Consider the following 7,018-nt stretch of genomic DNA (forward strand, 5'->3'; position numbering starts at 1 on the left):
GATATGGAGGAGGGGCAACCTGCCTTCTTGGCACTAAGCCCCAGTACATTTTGCCTAGTGGTCTGGCATGCTAGGAATTTGCCTGACCTGCTATGGAGAGGGTGTTCCACTCTGGGAAGTCTTGGCAAAATAGATTTACTTAATCAGGCTCCTGTCCAATCTGGAAAATATTCCTGACTCATTGGTGTTTACTGTGTGTAACAGATTTTTATCAGAAGAATGTTGTTTGGAATGGTCCTCAGAGCTGGGCAGACAAGAGGAGAGGAAGGTCATCCCAGGATCTACTTTAACCAATTGGAGCTCAGGATTACAATATGTGACCAGTAGGCCCATAGCCAAGCTGTGAACAACCCTTCCTCCCTGGAGGGGATTCTAGCTCAACTCTGTGGCTGTTTCAGAGGCTTTGTGGTGTTTAAACTCTCTCCTTGGTCCTCCAGGAAAACCAATGGTAAACATCAAGGAGTGGCAAATAAGGGTTTGATCTATGACTAGGAGAGAGAAGGTCCAACAGAGCCTGAGATGATGCTCACCTAGGATCTTGAAAGGAATCCTATGTTTGTTCCTGTTAGAGCAGAAAAGAGAGAGGCTGGCTTATTTCTTCAATTCTTTTGATAAAATGCAAAGGCGCTTGGGATGTCCTGAGTTCCCCTTTACCAGAGGTCTCCAAACTAAGGCTGAATGATTATAAACTGGAGATGCTGTGGATAGGATTCAGGGTGTTGAATGCCTGCTGTGTTCAGGCATGGGAGATATGTGTGTGTGTGTTTGTCCTTCGTTGCCAAAGATGACCATGCCATCAGAGAAATAATGACATAACTTGCACTTGACTTTCTTTTGAGTGAGGGAGGGATGTGCAGGCCACTAGTCTCACTTCTCCTCCAGAGCCATCTGAATCCAGTGATCAGATATTCATCAGGATGACTGGAGATGACCCAGAATGAGGCAACTGGGGTTAAGTGACTTGCCCAAGGTCACACACCTAGTGAATGTCAAGTATCTGAGGCATGGGAGACACAGAGACAAAAATACAAGAGTTCTCACTCTCAAGGAAGTGATATTTTAAGAGAAGAGACATCACATGTTAAATATATATATTGCTGGATTGTTGTTATTCAGTCGTGTCCAACTCCTTATGATGCCATTTGGGGTTCTCTTAGCAAAAATATTGGAGTGGTTTGCCATTTCCTTCTCCAACTCATTTTCCAGATGAGGAAACTGAGACAAAAAGGCTTATGTGACTTACCCAGGGTCGCACAGCTAGTAAGTGTCTAAGACCAGATTTAAACTCATGAAGATGAGTCTTCCTGACTCCAGACCTGACATTCCATCCTCTGTGACACCTAGTTGCCCTCTTATATGTCTATTCTGTACAAAATATATACAAAATTAATAAATACAGGGTAATTTTTAGGGGCAAGACACTAGCAGCTGGAACAGGAATCAGGGAAGGCTTTATGTAGGAGGTATGCTTGAGCTGAACCTTGAAGGAAACCAGGAGTTTTAAGAAGTGAAAATCAATTGATAAGGTATGGGTTGGATTCCATAGCTTTCTAGGTTCCTTACAGATCTATATAATAATAATAAAAGTAGACTTTTATTCACTTTACAAATATTGTCTCATTTGATCCTCTCAATAACCCCGGCAGGTAAGTGCTATTATTGTCCTCATTTTACAGACGAGGGAACTGAGGCAAACAGGGTGAAGTGACTTTCCCAGGCTCACACAGGTAGGAAGTATTCGAGGTTGGATCTGAAGAAGGTCCTGGCATTCTATCAACTACTCTTCCTAGTTGCTCTATGAGCCTTCATTTAGTAGTCTTTAATTCTTAATTTAGTAGTTTTTAAAAAAAATTAGTTGACTAAAATTTTAATTTAGTCGTCTTTAATTTTTTTCAAAAAGTGAATTACAGGTTAAAAAAATACAAAGGCATTTTCCTTCCTGAAGCTAAAGATAAAAGATCACAAGTGAACCGACATAAGAGTCTTCCTGCTTGGGGGCTTCTTTCCTCATGTGTGCGTATCTTGGGGAGGATTTGTCTCCAAACTTCTGGAGTGGATCAGGGGCCTCTGTACCATTCAGAGGATAGTCTGAGGGAATCCTGTTGTTTGAATTGGACCTGGACATTCCAAGATAGCAGGGGAATGTTGGTGGACGTGCTCCATGCCTCCTTCAGAAACCCTCCCCTCCTTAATTGACTGCACCCAGTTCTAATCATCACACATCCCCTTGGCACATGGTACATATTTTGCACCAGTTTCATTTTTACTCGGTTTGTCTGCCTTTGTATGTCTTCCCAAGTCTTTGTCTTGTTTCCCTATTATAGTTATTTTCTGAAGGTACCCATCTGTGACAGGAAATCCTGATTTTGTGGTCTGACACCAGGAAATCATTATTCCGGATTCCTCCAATCAAGACATTAAAGACATCACTGATATCCCCACAGTGATTCAAACAACAATAATAACTATTAATAATAATAACTAATTATTTCTATAATAATTTTATTTAATTATTTAATAATAGTTAATTAGTATTAACAATAATAACTAATATAATAATAATATAGTACCTACTATGTGCCAGACACTGTGCTAATAGTGCTGCAAATATGATCTCATTTCATCCTCAAAACCACCCTGGGAGGTAGACACTGTTATTAGACCCATTTGACAGTTGAGGAAACTGAGGCAAACAGTGGTCGACTTGCCCAGGATCACACATATAGTAAGTGTCTGAGGCCAGATTTGAACTCAGATCTTCCTGACTCCAAAACCAGTACTCCATACACTGCCACTTTATAATCATATAACCTTATATTCCTCTTATAATCAGAATAACTTCCATTTTTATATTTAGTGTCTAGCACTGTGCCTGGCACACAGTATATGTTTAATAAATCCTTGTTGCCTTATTTGATCTAGCTCTTTAAAATTTACAAAGCACTTCTTCAGGTGATGCAGGCATTGTCACCATCATGAGGAACCAGTTCTCATAGAGGTTAAGTGGCCACAAAACAAGTAAGTGAGAGTTGGAGCTGGAACTTAAACTCGAGTGTCTGGATCACTCGCTAGTAGAAAGTCAAGTGATACAGCGGATAGAGTGCTAGACCCAGAAGTGGACACCAAATCCAACTTTAGACACTTCCTAACTGTAGGATCCTGGGCAAGTCACTTAATCTGTTTCCCCCAGTTTCCTCTTTTGTAAAAGAGGTATAATAATAGCACCCACCAGTTGGTGTGAGGGTCAAGTGAGATAATACTTGTAAGGTATTTTGCAGGTCTTAAATGCTAGATAACATTAATGTACTAATAATTATTAGTAAATCCTAAGGTATTATTTATTATTACCAAGTTCAATGCTTTTGCAATTGCATTGACTCTAAGGTATGGCCCTAATGATTTGAGCTAGAGGGCAAATGTTATTCATTCATTTCATTCACTCAAAAATATTTAAATATCTTCTCTATCCCAAGTTCCGTAAGTGTTCAGCAATAAAAAAGCCACAGTGGCTGTTCTCAAGGATCTGGCAGTCCAGGAGAGGGGCTAAGACATTCACAGGAGCATGATGCAGAATAAAATAAGGCAAGTGCTTGAAAGTTCATAAAAGGAAAGGATCATCTCCCAATGTGATGGATCATAGAATGCTCATAAGGAGGAAGGAGAATTTGACCTTGACCTTGAAAACTGCATAGGATTTTAGCAAGCCAAAAGGATATTGCTGATGGTCTGATGATAGGACGTTAACTCCCAGGAGATATGGATTTAGGAAACTTAACAAGTTCAGTCTATGAAAATACTGTGTTTTTACAGGTTTTTATGGTAGTAATTACTTTTACATTACATTTTTGGAGGGTGGGGTCTAAAGAGTTTTTTCCACAGTGATCTCTTTCCAATCTCACAGTAAACCTAGGGAGGGTAAAAGAATAAAGAATATAAAGAGTCCTGAATCTCAAGACCTGGGTTGAAATTCCAGCTTTTCTGTGTAATATCTATTTGACCTTGTACAAGTCACTTAACCTCTGTTTCCTTTTCTGTAAGACAAAGTGGTTGCACTAGATCCCTTCTAAGCTCCTTTCTACTCTAAATCTATGATCCTATGTTGATTTCTCTCATTTTATAGGTGGTGGCGGTGGGGTTGATGTTCACAGAAATTAAGTGACTTAGACAAGGTCACATAATAATGAACTGGGCTAGAACTCAGAACTCTTCATGCTAGCTTGAGCAGCGAGCTGAGGAGAATACATAATCAGCTGAATTGAGCAGGCACAAATAGCCTGGATGGTTTATTTACTTTGTTGATAGAAGAATGTTTCATCCTTTCTCTTTCTCCCCACCTCCACCCCTTTTTTTCCGTTCTAATTTCCAGTTGGGTGGTGAAAAATTCCATCAGGATTTCCAGCCCTGTGGTCTCTGCCTGGCATTTTATCTTCTAGCATTTTGGCATATCTACATACACCCCTCTCTATAAAATTGGTACCAGGGTGAGGCAACTTTCTAAGACCCCAAAATAGAGGAGCAGCAAGTGACATTTTTAAAAATATATTTTATAGAAATCCCTGTGTTTTCAGTGCCGGAAAATTTTGCTCTCCAGAACACACATTTATTTGAAGGTAAGTCATGTTGTGACCATACAGGGCTACAATTTTCCAACCTTTCTAATGACCCACAACTGACCTGTCCTGGCTGTGCCCCACTAAGCTTGAATTATGGAACCTCAAGTCTGGAATGGAGAGTGAGAGGCCATTCCATTTATCCCTTGACTAGATAGGTAGCTCTTAATCTCACCCTTCTGACATGAATGAGAATCTTGTCTGTTTATAGCTCCAAGAAAGGAACTCGCCTAGTGTAAATATTGATTTCCTCATCCCAATCCTTCCCTGCCCAGAAATTCTCCTTTTAGAGTATATTTGGGACTCAGCACGTACGGAGCCCAACCCCACTAATTTTACAGATAAGGAAACTGAGGCCCAGAGATATAAAAAGGGGCTGGGAATAGAGTTCAACACTCCTGATTTCTAGTTCAGTGCTCTTTAAAAAAGTTTTATGGATGCTCTTTTTTCTTTTATCATTGTTCCTTCCCATTGATTCCTCTTACCCGTAATAGGACCCTTCTTGGTAACAAATAAGTACAGTAGAACAAAACAAGTCAATACATTACCCACCTCTGAAGGTGTATGCCTTATTCTGCATGCATATTCCACCATTTCTCTGTCAAGAGATTGGAGGCATGTTTTGCCATCACCAGGCCTCTGAAGTCAAGTTTAGTTACTGAATTGGTCAGAGTTTGGAATTGTGTCTTTCTTGTTTTCCTTTACATTACTGTGATCATCTCATAAATAGGACTCCTGGTTCTCCTTACTTGGCTCTTCATCTGGTCATATGAGGTTGTCATATGAGTTTTCCCAAGTTTCTTTGAATTCATATTTGTCATTTCTTATGGTACAATAATATTCCACCCAGATGCCACAATTTATTTGACCATTCCTCAGATGATGGAAAATCACTTTTCTTTGAGTTTTTTGCTATCAGAAAAAGGGTTATTATTAATACTTTTGTCTATATGAGAATTCCCCCTCTTTATTTGACCCTTCTGGAGTACACACTTACGGTGGCACCCTCCCTTCAGGACCCTTCCCACTATACAATGCTGCTTCTCTTTGGATGCTGTTTGAGCATGATTTCTTTTATTACTTTCTCAGTGGAGATGAAGAAGAGTTGGCTTCTGTCCTGACTGATAAATCTTCATAGATTCTATCTGCATCTCCCCACACCCAAACCCTAGGATTAACTATACACAGGGCTACCAAACCTCTGGGATTAACTACAGACAGGACTGTTATCCTTTGTATCCACTGTCCTTTACCTCAGATAGCAGAAAGAGGATTGGAGAAACATAAGCTTTTTTAATGCTTAATGGAGAGAGGGGGCAGATGGCAATCACAGGCAGTTTTAGATAACAATTTCTTGTACCCTGGGGATTAGAGACATTTTACTTCTGGAGGGATTTCTGAATATATATCCATCCAAAACCAGTAACTTGTGAGCATGTTGTGCTGTCCCTGAAAACAATAGGATACATCCCAGGAAACAGTAGAAACAAAAAGAGATTTTTTTATACTTTTCTATTTTGAGGGAGGGAGAAGCAGTGGCCTGAACCCTTGGACACAGTCCTTACAGACTTGGTACCTTGAGATTCAACTTGGCTAGCCTTAGAGAGGTCATTCTGCCATGTTTAAAGAGTAGATGAGGGAAGAGGACAGAGAAAACCCTGAGTTTTAGTTCCAAATGACTTGCAGGGATGGCAACCACACTGAGGACAGTGATTTGCACACATAGTACTCATTGCTCAAGGAATATTTCTTAAACGAAAAAAAAGAGTAATCCTGTGGATTGGATATGACACTGCTTTCTTACCTGATGATTTTATGTCAGGGCACTGGAAAGTTTGGGGTCAGTTTTAAAAAAATCTCTTAGTTATCTTTCTTTCCCTTTCCTCTTTCCTCCCTCCTTTCTTCCCTCCCCCTTCTCTCTCTATTTTTTTCTCTGTCCTGCTTGTCTCTTTCTTCTTTTGTCCCCTTCCCTACCCCTCATCCCACCCCATGTTTCTTTCTCTGTTTCTTCTTTAAGTTAAGACTTTCTGTGCAGAACTCCCATTATCTTCTGGTAGGTTTTAATTCATATGGTAGCACCAAAAATCGCAGCCTGAGCAGGGTTGTAAATTGACCTAAAGCTTTCTTGTACCCCCATTATGTTTATTCATGCATGTTAAGGCCCTTCTGCCAATGGTGGGTCATGGAATAGCTGCAGATAGAAAGAATGACACAGAGAAAGAGACAGATGGTGGAGCTGTGAATTGGTCCAACGGTTCTGGAAAATAATTTGGAATTATGCAAGAATAATGACTAAACTGTTCATACCCTTTGACCTAATGATCTCAGCTGTTAAGCATATACCCCAAGGCGGTCAGTCAAAAAGAAAGGGTCTATATATGCCAAAATATTTATAGCATCCTGCTTTG

The sequence above is a fragment of the Notamacropus eugenii genome, chromosome 5, assembly GCF_028372415.1.
Source record: "Notamacropus eugenii isolate mMacEug1 chromosome 5, mMacEug1.pri_v2, whole genome shotgun sequence".
NCBI lineage: Eukaryota > Metazoa > Chordata > Mammalia > Diprotodontia > Macropodidae > Notamacropus > Notamacropus eugenii.